Source organism: Arvicanthis niloticus, chromosome X (assembly GCF_011762505.2).
Source record: "Arvicanthis niloticus isolate mArvNil1 chromosome X, mArvNil1.pat.X, whole genome shotgun sequence".
Taxonomy (NCBI): Eukaryota; Metazoa; Chordata; class Mammalia; order Rodentia; family Muridae; genus Arvicanthis; species Arvicanthis niloticus.
In genome coordinates, this window is record NC_047679.1 from 108,660,442 (window position 1) to 108,674,777 (window position 14,336).

At 40.1% G+C, this 14,336-nt stretch overlaps 1 non-coding gene across 1 annotated transcript; it reads left to right on the plus strand.

Annotated features, from left to right (window-relative positions):
• The first annotated feature begins 243 nt into the window (after positions 1 to 243).
• Positions 244 to 304, plus strand: LOC117695580 (U7 small nuclear RNA). Its single transcript, XR_004604637.1, has one exon. It is a non-coding gene; the product is annotated as a U7 small nuclear RNA (small nuclear RNA).
• Positions 305 to 14,336: the final 14,032 nt, after the last annotated feature.

Here is a 14,336-nt window from a genome sequence, read left to right on the forward strand (position 1 = left end):
GTTACTAGTTTCTCAGCCCCACCTAGATGACTTGCATTCCTCTCTTCCAGTTTCTGAAAACGGCCAGTCCACATTTTTTTAGCTTGCTTCAGAGAAAAATTTTCTATGTTCTTTAAAGAAAAACCTAAAGAAAAATTTGTATATATTTTATAAAATGATTTTTATAATTTTTCACTCTACAAGCAGATGCAGCTCTTTTAGAAGGTTCTTTCTCTAGCAGTTATCCAGAGAAGGCTGTCTAAAGAGTGAACACAGCTCTTTTAATTTTTTTTTTTGGCTTTCTGATTTTGATCAGAAAACCCAAAAAATTACTTTTAGATGTAAGATCCTGACCCTTGGTCAGTGGTACTTATTTGGAGATGCCTCCAGTAAGACATAGAGATTCAGATCTATGCAAAATCAAGAGGTTTATTTTCCAGTACGTGGGGGCCAACCCTCAATCAGTCCCTGGAGGCAAGTGATGAGAATGTGACCCTGAATGGCTATTACAAGCAGTTTTTATACCTTTTAGGGGCACAGGTCACATCAGCAAGGTTACAGTTCAAACTTATTGGCTAAGCATATTGACCTTTAAATCTATTGGCTAGAAAGCATGACATGCATTTGAACTCTACCTGGGACTTTCCAGAGGGTCAGGTGACTATCAGTCAGTACGTTCTGAGAATTTTTCACTCAAGAATGATCCTGTCAGTAGAGAATGGAACTTGGCCTAGCCTTGACCCAAGGCAGGTGAGTGTAAGGCTGGTGAAAGCCCCTAGGGTCTTTCATAGAATTTTTTCTAACAAGATTTCTGACTTGGTCAGAAGATCCAAGAATTTTTTTTTTATAGCAGCTTTTCTGATTTTGGTCAGAAAACCCATGAACTAGCTAGAGAACTTTTGGAATTTTTACTAGCAGAGAGAGCTGTCTCGAGCAGAAAGCTAGCTGCCTTAACCAGAGAGTTTTTGTAATAGCAAGAAAAAACTGTCTAGAGCAGAGCAGGAGGAGCAGGAGCAGGAGAGCAGGAGCAGGAGAGCAGGAGCAGGAGAGCAGGAGCAGGAGAGCAGGAGCAGGAGAGCAGGAGCAGGAGAGCAGGAGCAGGAGAGCAGGAGAGCAGGAGAGCAGGAGAGCAGGAGAGCAGGAGCAGGAGCAGGAGCAGGAGAGCAGGAGAGCAGGAGAGCAGGAGAGCAGGAGAGCAGGAGAGCAGGAGAGCAGGAGAGCAGGAGAGCAGGAGAGCAGGAGAGCAGGAGAGCAGGAGAGCAGGAGAGCAGGAGAGCAGGAGAGCAGGAGAGCAGGAGAGCAGGAGAGCAGGAGAGCAGGAGAGCAGGAGAGCAGGAGAGCAGGAGAGCAGGAGAGCAGGAGAGCAGGAGAGCAGGAGAGCAGGAGAGCAGGAGAGCAGGAGAGCAGGAGAGCAGGAGAGCAGGAGAGCAGGAGAGCAGGAGAGCAGGAGAGCAGGAGAGCAGGAGAGCAGGAGAGCAGGAGAGCAGGAGAGCAGGAGAGCAGGAGAGCAGGAGAGCAGGAGAGCAGGAGCAGGAGAGCAGGAGCAGGAGAGCAGGAGCAGGAGCAGGGCAGAGCATACACGCGTGCGCGCGTGCACACACACACACACACACACACACACACACACACACACACACACACACAGAGCAATCTGGGAATATCTATCTCAGCAGAACCTAGGCTACCAGCTTGGACCCATGATTTGACTTCGAGTCTTTTCTTTTCACACTTCCCAAACACCACTTCTCTCAGGAACCCCTCTCCAAACCTAAGCTGGCCCTTGGCATTTTAGTTACTTTTCTATTGGTGTGAAGAGATACCATGACCAAGACAATGTATGAAAACAAGCATTTAATTGGGATTTGCTTAAAATTTCAGAGGATGAATCCATGACCACCATGGATGGAAGCATGGTGTGTGGGGTTGAGCAGTACCTGAAAACTTTCCTTTTATCCAAGTTGGAGTTGCAGAAAGAGAGAAGGAGGGAGGGGAAGAGGGAGGGAGGGGGCGGAGACTGGATCTTTTGAAACCTCAAAGCCCAACCCTAGTGACATACCTCCTCCAACAAGACCACACCTTCTCTGACAAGGTCACACCTCATAATCCTTACCAAAACACTTATGTCAATTATATATATGAACTTTTGGGAGCTATTCTCATTCAAACCACCACAAGTAGTTACTTTGGGCTTCATAATATTAAGATTATTTTGTTTTCTATGTCCATGTGTTTTACCTGCATTCGGGTCTGCTCACTGCTCGTGTGCTTGGTGCTGATGAATGCCAGAAGATACCAATGTTGGTATAGATGGTTGTGAGCTTCCATGTGGGTGATAGGTTCTCTAGAAGAGCAGTAAACAGTCTAAAGCACTAGCAGTCTTTCCAGTCTCTTCCTAATACTATTAATAGTTACAGTTGGTGGGAATGGTCTTTAATCTAAGTGTTCAGTATGTAGAGGCAGGAAGATTTCTATGAATTTGAAGACAGCATGGTCTATGAAGAGTTGGAGGTGAGCAGGAGAGTCTGTTCCTCCCTGCCAAAACCACTATAGCAGCACATATTGGTTTGCAGATGTTGCCCTTTCATTATTCTCTCTTCCTCTTTTCATCAAATGCTCTTTAAGGTATTTTCCAAGTGTCTGTTATATTTTCTAGACCCAGGGTAGAGGATTTTTCTAAATCATCACATCAATTTCTCTGTAAGCTCCTGTTTATGATCACTGAAATTTTTATGAGGCAAGAGTTGGACTTTTTGGATGATATTATTGACATATAGAAATGGAAGGGTGGAAATTTTAGTGTCCTAGAAAAAGTAGTCTTAAAAGCTGAGATGGCTTTTGTAACTAAGGCAGCAGCCATGTGTACAACACTGTTACCTCTATCCTTTTTCTGAAAATAGCTAGGTTCAGATATTGCTCTAACTAATTTTACTCACAGAATAAGACACCTTGTCAATTGAACATCTGTTGATGGACGAGGAAACATTTCTTTAGCATTTGATAGAATGTTTACGTCACCTTTTCCAAATCCTCTAGAAGGCCAGTTGCAAAATGTATAGACATGCCCATGAATCATCTGATACAACTTTATCCACAGAATTTTTAGGAGTGTTTGGAGAAGCTGAAACCCTTGAACAACTCAACGATAGCATCTTTTTCTTTAGTGGGATTTACAAATTAAATGACATGGCCATTTTCAGAGATTACTGTCTTCCAAATAAGTAGATTGAGGTGCAGATCTACAATTTCTGTACTAATGAAACAAGCTACTCTCCCAGGAAATACGCTTCTCTTTAGTACGCATTTTTGTGCACTTTGGCTTGGAATTTCAAGTTTCTCCTGCAGCTGGAGAGAAGGCTCAGTGCTCTCCCACAGGATGTGGATTTGGGTTTCAGTCTCACGTGGTGGCTCACAACCACCTGTAATTCTAGTTGCAGAAGATTCAATGCCCTCTTCTGATCTCCTCAGCCATCAGACATACATGTGAGGTACAGACATATATCCAGGCAACACAACCACACAGTTAAAATAAAAAATCCGTTTGTCTTTAATACCATATTGTTATATAAAAAGCTGGCAAAGTTCTCAGTTGCCCATAATTATATACTTTCTACATATTCTTGTGTAGTAGCAAACCTCATGTTTTGAAGTAGCTGCTGGAATTTTTTTTATTGGATATTATATTTACATTTCAGATTTTATCCCCTTACCCCATTCCCCCCACCACCCAGAAACCTCCTGTCTCATCCCCCTCCTCATGCTTCTATGAGGATGTGCCCCCACCTACCCCCCCACTCCTCCCTCCCCACCCTCGAATTCCCCCCACATGGTGTTGAGCCTTCATGGAACCAAGGATCTCCTCTCCCACCTATGCCCGACAAGGACATCCTCCCCTACATTTACAGCTGGAGCCATGGGTCCCTCCCTATGTGCTCCCAGACTGGTGGTTTAGACCCTGGGGAGCTCTGGTTGGTTGGTATTGTTGCTCTCCCCATGGGGCCACCAACCCTTTCAGCTCCTTCAGTCTTCTCTCTAACTTCTCCATTGGGAACCCCTTGATCAGATCAGTGGTTAGCTGTGAGCTTCTGCCTCTGAATATGTCAGACTCTGGCAGACCTCTAAGGAGACAGCTATATCAGGCTCCTGTCAGCATGCACTTCCTGACATTCACATCAGCATCTACCTTTGGTGACTGCACATGGGATGGATACCCAGGTGGAATAGTCTCCAGATGGCCCCTCCTTCAGTTTCTGTCCCATACTTTGTCTTCATATTTGCTCCCTGGAGTATTTTGTTACTCCTTCTAAGTAGGACCAAGGCATCCATACTTGGTCTTCCTTCTTCATGAGCTTCATGTGGTCTGTGAGTTGAATCTTGGCTATTTCAAGCTTTTGAGCTAATATCTGCTTATCAGTGAGTGCTGCTGGAATTTTACCAACCAGTTTTCAAACTGTATCTACAAACTTCTCTTTCAGTTCAGTTCCAGTGTCAGTTGAATAGAGTACATAAGTGAGACATCTGAAAAGCATGTCTTCTAAAAGGGATGGAGGCAATACAGTCATGCATGATGGCAAGATATGGCTATCATCATTGATGATATCAACTCCATTTCTGACAGTTTTCATCTTGTAGGGAGGTGTAAGATGCTGTTGATTCCTCTCACTTTACTGACTGTATGATAACCACAAACTTATGAATTTTAAATTTATAAATTTTTAAATAATTTAAATTTAAATTAAAATTATGAATTTTTAAATGAATTAGAATACGTATGATTCTAAATCATTGATGTCAGTTACGGTGGACCCATAGATGAGGCAGAGATTCATAGTCACCTAATGGTTCATAAATTAGATAGCAGTTTTGTGTCTGTAGTGCCAACAGAGGCCAGAAGAGGGCAGCATATCCTATGGATCTGTTAACTGAAGTTAACAGATGGTTGTGAGATTATATGTAGGTTCCAGGTCCTCTGCAAGAACAAATGCTTTTAATCTCGGATCCAACATTCAAAGCCCTAATAATGGACTTTTATTTCTTTATTTTTTTAAAAAGATTTTATTATATATATATATATATTGTAGCTGTCTTCAGACACACCAGAAGAGGGCATCAGATCCCATTACAGATGGTTGTGAGCCACTATGTGATTGCTGGGAATTGAAGTCAGGACCTCTGGAAGAGTCATCAGTGCTCTTAACCACTGAGCCATCTTTCCAGCCCCCTGGACTTTTATTTCTTAAACATAAATTTTTGTTCCTTGTAAAATCTGATTAACTGCTTGTGCTTGATACACACTTGATTTAGAGCCAGTCATCAGAGAAACTGATGCCTTTCCTGACTTGTGAGTCACCAGGCAAAAGTATTAATCATTAGAACACAAAACTTTGGTTGATAATCATGGTTTGAAAAAAGCAACTAAGTATCACCCTGATATAGCCACTGAAACTTTGAAATTGATAACTGTATTAGTTACGTTTCTCATGACTGTAACAAAATATCTCACAAAGCTTATCTTATGCAAGGAAGTTTATTTTGGCTTATACTTCTAATGGATAAAGTTCATCTTGACAGGCAAGGCACAGCAGAACAATAGGAGATATGTGAACCTGTTGTATTCATAGGAAGCACAGAGTGTTCAGTGCTCATGCTCGTCCAAACATCTTTTTTTTTTTTTTTAATTCATACACTTAGAGACCCAGCCTATGGAATGGTTGTTCCCGATGTTGGAGTGAGTCTTCCCACTTCAGTTAAAATAGTGCAGATAATCTTTCACAGACATGCCCACAATCTTGTTTCTGAGATGAGTCTAGATCTTGTCCAGTTGACAACTAATACAAACCATCTTCATAATGGAAAATTTTTATGTTGGAAGTAACATACACTTCTAAATTTGTTAAAAGTAACTATATGCCGGGCAGTGGTGGCTCATGCCTTTAATCTCAGCACTTGGGAGGCAGAGGCAGTAGCCCTGGCTGTCCTGGAACTCACTCTATAGACCAGGCTGGCCTCGAACTGGTCTATAGAGTGAGTTCCAGGACAGCCAGGGCTACACAGAGACACCCTGTCTCAAAAAACCAAAAAAATGTGACTATATAATATTTTACCCATATTTTAAATGGTATTTGTTTATGATTCAATCTGGGCTGAGGTGTACATATATTTTTGAATGATAGAAGAATGATAGAGGAATTTCCTCTGGTACTATGTTCAGGAAGGAAGATATTTTCTGGAGAGGTGTTAGTCTTAGTGTCAACTAGAAAGTTAATATAGTTTCTTTTGTTATGAAGGAGTAGTAAAATTTTGAAATATGCTTCTAATAATACTAGGTGGAACAATAGTTACATCTGTGGCAGACACTAAAGAATTTGTTGCTTTGTTCACATCTCTAATAGATATTTGAGGAAGTGGTTCATCAGTAGCATGGTAGACGTTGTTTAAATGAGACTGTGATAAAATAATGTACATTTTTGGTAGTTTGCTCTTGAATGCCTTGCCATGTCATAACACATGTTACGCTGGAGACAATGTCACAGCATCCATTTACTCTTGAATGAAACCAGTGACAACTTAAGCTGAGAATGCTTTATATTTTGGAGTTATAAACTGCTCTTCACCAAGGAAGGGCATATAGGAGGGTTTGAAGAGATGATGTAATTATATTATAATCTCAAAAATAAATAATAAAAACCACTATATTCATCTTAATACTATATAATTTAGTTGTATTGCATGTGAGGTAAATTGTATTTCATGGCACAGTGCATTACTAATTCTCAAATTCTCATTAATCCACTCTTCATTTGGGCCATTGTCTGTTTGGAGAGACTATATGATTTTATAATCTTTGATAACATGTCATTTAAGACATTTTCTTTTTTTTTTCACTAAATCCTGTTTTAATTCATTTGTTATTATACATGTTGCATTATAATTTCTTAACTTTTATTTTCATTTTGACCCATTTTTACTTTTTTTTAAATTCCTGATGTTATAATTACACATTTCTTCCTTTTCTTCTCTTCTCCTAAATGCCTCCATGTTCCTCTCCTAGAAATAATTGCATGTAAATCTTCCCATTGTTTGTACTTCTTTTTTTTCTCTTTTTTTCATTTTATTTTATTTACATTTAAGATGCCATTCCCTTTCCCCATTTCCCCTCCCTAGAAAACCCCTGTCCCATGCCCCCCTTTCCTTTTTGCTTTTATACAATTTTTTAAAAATGTTAATCAAAGGATTTATAAGTTTGGTAATGCTCAATCAGAAGCGTAATCCAATACCCAACCTAGATATAAAGACTATCTTTGACTGGTGGAGACCTGTGAACATCTGCCTCCATGCCCCCTCTCTTTTTCTCTCTCTCATTACCTAGCTTCTCCTCTCCTTCATCTTCTCTCCTTACTCCATCTCTTCCTCTCAGTACTCCTTCCCACTTAGCTCCTCCTACATATCACTCTTCCTGTTAAAGTAAAACTTTTCTCTCAAAATACAGTTAGAGCATACTTATTCCTAATTGTACCAGTGAGGTATAAGATAGTTCTAATACCCAGTCCATCATTTTGTTGACTAACCAGCACCTCTGTCATCTATCCTAACTAAAACATTTAGTTCTGAACCTGGCTTTAGGATGAATGTCAGCTGACTACCATCCACTCAAGTCTTTTCTCTTACGGTAAATAGCTATAAGTTTTCAACCCCGTCAGAAATCCAGAATGACTGAGTTAACTATAATTGTGGGAAGCACAAAGCATAGCTTCTAAAACTTAGCCAATTTATAGAGACCTCTGAACACCTGAAAAGCCCCTATACTACCGAATGTTGGAGCATCAAATCTTCAGCCTTCTGGCCCAGAATCATCTGACAGACCTTGGTGATGCAGGATTATTAAGGACTGATTACTCTGTCTAGGCAGATATAATCAGTCGACTATTCTGCATGTGTGTCCTTTTCTGGACAGTAATTTGTCTGTAGATGGAGAGAGGCAATTCTTGCCTAGTGGCTGTTACCACACAACTGGAGTAACTCCAAGGATGCTCAATTTCTTCTTAGAATCCACGACAGGAAGCTGTCAGGAGCAGACAGGTCTCTAATCAATATGAACATTAGTATATAAATATTTGTAGCATCAGTTCTTTTCCTTTTCTTTTCCTTTCCTCTTTCCGTTCCTTTTCCCTCTTTCTTTCTTTCTCTTTCTTTCTTTCTTTCTTTCTTTCTTTCTTTCTTTCTTTCTTTCTTTCTTTCTTTCTTTCTTTCTTTCTTTCTTTCTTTCTTTCTTTTTTGGTTTTCTGAGACAGGGTTTCTCTGTGTAGCCCTGGCTGTCCTGGAACTCAATCTGTAGACCAGGCTGGCCTCAAACTCAGAAATCCGCCTGCCTCTGCCTCCCAAGTGCTGGGATTAAAGGCATGCACCACCACTGCCCAGCTCAACCTGCTTTCTTATAGAACCCAGAACCACTAGTCCAGGGATGGCACCACCCATAATGGACTGGGCCCTCCCCTATAAGTCAATAGTTAGGAAAATGCTCTTGCCTGAAGCCAGACCTAATGGGGAATTTTATTAAGTGAGGCTCCCTCTTCTTAGATGCCTTTAGCTTGTGTCAAGTTAACATAAACTACCCAGGTACAATAGGAAAATATTTCTTTAGAACATTAGATTAAAGTTTGATTGTTCTCTAGGGCTACGACATACTTTGGGATCCATAGCTTTGATTCAAAAGCCCTTGGAAACTTTCTTTCATCACTGATTAGTGGGAGTACATGACTTTGTGGATAAAAGCTATATTCTGGTAGACTACTTTAAGTTTGTCCAAAACAAATGGTTTGGCATTAAATAAAACTATATTTATTATTTAGGGAATGTTATTTTTGTGTTTTAAATATTTATCATCATCATCAATATATTTCTTTGTATATATGACACATTTGTGTGGGTGCCTCAGAAGCCAGAAGAAAGTGTCAGATTTTTTGGAGCTTGAATTACAGGTGATTATGAGCTGAGTTACATGGGTGTTTGGAACTAAACTTGGGTCCTCTGGAAGAGCAGGAAGTATACTTAAGCACTGATCCATCTCTCCAACCAACCCTTGTGGGTATTTTTGAGACGAGGCCCCACGCTGAGGCATAAGCTAATTCACTGTATCGTCCACCTTGGCTTTAACCTCATGGCAACCCTCTCGTCCAGCTTCCAGGATGCTGTGATTATAGGTATCGACCACCTTGTGATATTATACTATTGAGGCATCTTAATCTTGTTAATTCTGTAGTGAATGATTTGGGGAGAGAGGAGGAAGGAGAGAGGGAGGGAGAAGGGAGAGAAAGAGTGAGAAGGGAGAGAAATAGAGAACGAATATCCTGCTCCTCTTGCCTGCTTCTTGTGATCACTTCCTATCCATCTCAAAATTCCTCTCACAATAGGGAATTGTCTGAACATAATGACTTGATATCTATAGATTATTATGTGTTTGTGTTCATATTTAATACAAAATTAGATCTAGCCCTTCCTAGGTGTCACAATATTCTGCTCTATGTTCTAGGAAGAATTATTACCACACAGGAACAGAATGTTTACTAATAAGTAAGAGAGCTAGGTAATCATGCAAATTGTAGGCTAAAAATAGATCCAAGACTGCAATTCTGAATTACTGTCATTTTTTTCTGCTAACATGGATCTTCTTCCTTCCTTTTTTGACTTTCCTGAAGGAAATCTGGCAATCTGTCTTCATTTTCTTGTGGCTTGCACTTCCTATTATTGAGTTTGCCTTTCTCTCAAGGGCTACAATTCAATTTTGAGAATTACAGCTGGAGTGAGAAATTAGAACCTAACTGTAGGTTAGGAAAGGAAGTCTCCCACCTTTCAGCTAAGGAACATGTTTAGGTAGCAGTAACCCACCCTCAGATGCGTGCCCTTTGTAGTGTAGAACCAAGAGTGAGAATACTGATGTAGTTTTCACCCTGGTCTTTCTTTATTGTATTTTTCTAAGACCCTTTCTTTTGCTTTTTGTATTTTTACTTTCTTTATTCTACTTTTCTTGGGCCAATTCTGGTACACGTTTCTTTCTATATAGATAACCTGCAGTTTAATGCTCACAGGTTCTTCTATTTCTCAAGTTCGCTCTCTGTCTTTCTGTCTTCTGTCTCTCTGTTTCTCTCTCTGCCTCATACTATAGGCAGCATGTAGCATCCAGTGATTCCTCATTCTGTTGCTATGTGACCCTATAGGGTTCCCCCTCCCCCCAAAAGGCAAGCACTTAGAGGGAAAGGAAAACAAACGAAACTTTTAAAAAGATTCCTGAAAGAACAATAGAAACTAGTTGTTCTATCAGATACAATCACCTTTTATTGAATCATCTTGTTGGAGTGAAGTGAGCAGAAACATGCAAATGTATCAGGCTGTTGTACTGGACAGTTCTCTTGGGAGTGATAGGATAATCCATTTACCACTCAAGGTGTTTCTTTCTTTCTTTAAAATTTAAATTCTTTGACAATTTTGCACTTGGAGATACTATATTTTTGTCATTCACACTCCCATTACACTCTCATCATCCACCTATGATGACTCTTTCTGACAGGTCTGCCAGTATGTTAAGATTACTACTTAAAGTGTCCAAAATTTAGATAATTTATGATACCTACTCTATTTCCTGAATAAAGCAATATATTTTTGATAATTATTTTAAAAATAATTTTGTGTATTTACGATGTGCTCTCTGTGTGTGCGTGTGTGTGTGTGTATATACATTTGTGTACCACGGTACAAGTGTGATGGTCAGAGGCCAACCTTGGTTCTCAGCCCTCATCTTCCACCTTGAGACATGGTCATTTTGGTTTTTTGCTGCTGTGAAATTCAGACTAGCTGGTCATGAGCTTGTGGGGCTTCCCCTGTCCTTGCCTCCCCATTTGGAACACTGGAGTTATGGGTATGTATTACTGCTCCCAGTTTCATGTGAGTTCTAGGAATTTCAACTCAGAATCCTTGCTCTTGATTGGCGAACACTTAACCTATTGACCAATCTCCCTGTTCAGAAGCAGTGGTATTAATGACAATCACTTCAGAAACCCATAAGAGAAGGCACAGGTTTCATGATTTAGTTTATCATGTTATGAAACTGCAAATAGAGTTTGCTCTTGACCTTTATATAACCTCAATTTAGTCCACAAAATAGACCCAAATAGTATTTTTACTTGATCAGTCACCACTCACTGACGATTAATATGGCAAAAATAAAGATTAGTTTGCCTAATCCATCTTAATATCTGTAATTCTGATTGGAGACTTTCTACTGTTCTACTTGTTTCTAAAACTCATAGCTTTGAGCTCTGGTACCTCAAGATTTTCTCTATAACTTAGCCTACTGTTGAATCCACTTATTGCAGCTGTTGGATGGGATTTGAATGCAGCACCCCTGGATCCCAACATCAGCCTGTGATCATGACAGCCAATGATTACATAGTTCTACTGGTGGCTGATATCTCTCTCTCTCTCTCTCTCTCTCTCTCTCTCTCTCTCTCTCTCTCTCTCTCTCTCTGTGTGTGTGTGTGTGTGTTTGTGTATGTGTGTGTCCCTCTCTCTCTCCTTTTCTCTTTCTTCCTTCCTTCCTTCCTTCCTTCCTTTCTTTCTTTCTTTCTTTCTTTCTTTCTTTCTTTTCTTTTTTCTTTTTCTTTTTTTTACCTAATCACCCTCCTATCTGTACCTCTTGAGACTGACACAATGTTTGGCCAAGCCAGTTTTTTTTTTTTTTTATGACACAGTTGAATGTCATGAACACTCACGCAATTAATGCAAACTGATACTCGTGAGGCCTTAGTTCCAACTCCTCTAGGATGCTTGATCTGAATGTCAATACTGTTTATTGCACAGATACTTCTTTCCTTTGCCTATGCATTTGCATCATAGTTTGGGACTTATGAAGCTCCTTGTGCACCTCATTTGGTTTGTTGAATATCTAAAACATGATGGTGCTGTGTGTGTTGTGTTGGGAGTTATTTTGCACATGTGATATATTACTCAAGGTTGCAAAGAACAGAACATTACCAAAACAGATGGCTAACAATGTTTGAGGGCTGAGAGGCGCTTAAGCCAAAAATAAAAATCTTCTCTGCAGCCTTTAATTTCCATTACTAGAGAAAATATCTTTAAGGTGGAGTAACAGTGGTTAATAATATAGAGTAGAATAATTTATTCTCATTGGGAAACTAATAAGCTCACGAGATGTAATTAGAGGTGGAACTTTGACTAGTTAGGTGGAGGAGCAGTTGGCTCAGATTCACAGAAGCTGCAGAGAGAAGAGGTGATGAAAACAGACAGGGGAGTAAAGGCCTTCACTGCAAAGAGAGCAGAAAAACAGATGAAACAGAGAAATAGATGGAAGAATGGAGCAACTAACTTTATTGACTCTAATCTTTGAGTTTAGACCTGAGAGGTTTAAGAGATGGCAGTGCTACTATGTGCAAATAAACTCTATGAATAAAGAATGAGTAAAATCAGAGATACCTCCCGTCTCTGGTTAGGGTAGGCTTCCTGTGTCCCTGTGTTCTTGTATCCCTGGTTAGGGCAGAAATCCTTGGAGATGGGCTGACTTTGGGGTCCAGGGACAAATGTGTCATTCTGTGTTCCTGGTTATGGTTAACTTCCTGGGAGACAGGTAGGCTGTGTTCCTGATTATGGGAGACCTCCTCTGTTCCTGGTTATAGTAAACTTCCTGGGAGATAGATTAGGCTATAGGGTGGGGATGGGGTGGCAGGGTCACCAATCTGCCATGGGTTCAAGTGGAGGTACAGACTGGAAGGGGGTGATGCGTGGGCAGAGAGGGATAGATCCTACTTCAGCTGGGCTCTGTGGGGATCCCAGCTGGCACAGGTATTAGGGCATGAGTCTCACCTGTGTTCTTGGTTATTACTTGGAGAATGAAAGGGTAAATGGAATTCATTTATGTTCTAATGTGAACTAATTGTGACTGGAGATGCTGGTCCCAAGCTTGTCTAGGATGCTCAGAGCCCTGCATTTAATTCCCAATGTAATATAAAATAAAATAAAATAAAATAAAATAACTGAACGGAGGGCTGTACTTATCAGGATGGAATTTAACCAACTGAACAGCAAAAACAACTGTATGTGCTTTGCAAACAGAGCTGACTAGAAGGAAAACATCTGTAGAGAGCTACATTTGCATACATAGAATGTGACTCTGACTCACCCAGGAATTCTGGGTAACTGTGTAAGGAGATAACAAACAGAGCAAACATTTTTTTTTTCTAGTGCTGACAGCTGAACATAAGCACCAAGAGTAAATTTCCCGACACGCATCAGATGGGAAGAAACAAGTTGGAAAACAGCGTGTTCTATTGTGATAAAAATATTTTTGCTAATTTGTAAAACAGGTGACATGTTTGTGTCACTTGATGTGCTTGTGTTGTCCAATATAGCTTAACGAATTTTTAAAAAGTGGTTCAATCTTGTTTATTGACTTTGTGGTAAAGTGCATATAGTATTGTTTGTCAGTCATATTAAAATACCAGGAGACATTTTTTTTTATCCTGGCTCCATATTAAGTCTAGTAAAAAAGCCTATAGATGACCACTAAACTATTTCAAAGCAGTTATTTTTCTTTCTTCAGGTACAGTGCATACTGTCCACAGATGTTGACATATAGTGCAGATTTCTACAAACTGCATGTGTTTCATAATTGTTTATATAGAATTTCTTGTGTTTTATGTGTGACACTGCTGCCATTACAGGTGAACACATGTGTCACTTACTGTCATTTAGCATAGGATAAGTTATAGTGAGCCATTTTCTACCTCAGTTATGCAGGATTCATTTGAGGAGACCTCAGAAAGTTTCCTTCTTGATAACAGTGCCCTCAAACCATGTTGGCTTTTCAGAGCAGCTAAAGCAGTTAACACAGTACCTATGGAGCCATGGATTTGACTGCTTCAGAGTGAGTTGGTGGCCCCCAGAGCAGTGTTTCTCAACATGTGGGTCACAACCCCTTTGGAGTCACATACCAGATATCCTGCATATCAGATATTTACATGCTAATTCATAACAGTAGCAAAATCAGTCTCATGAAATTAATTTTAATGGTTGGAGATTGTCATAACATGAGGAATTGTATTAAAGGATCACAGCACTAGGAAAGCTGACTACCACTACCCTAGAGGCAATCGTTGCTGTCAGAGGTTTCACTGTGTATATCTGTTGCCAACTTCCCAAGATGGCTGAGTAACAGTGCCAAAGGCAACAAATGAGACAATATGCCTGTCCCTGCACTCTGTCAGCAGCAGAAGAAAAGCGATTCACAATTAATTAGATGTTTTCTCTGCAGGGCACAACATGTGTCTTGAATTTTTTTGTACCTACCAGTG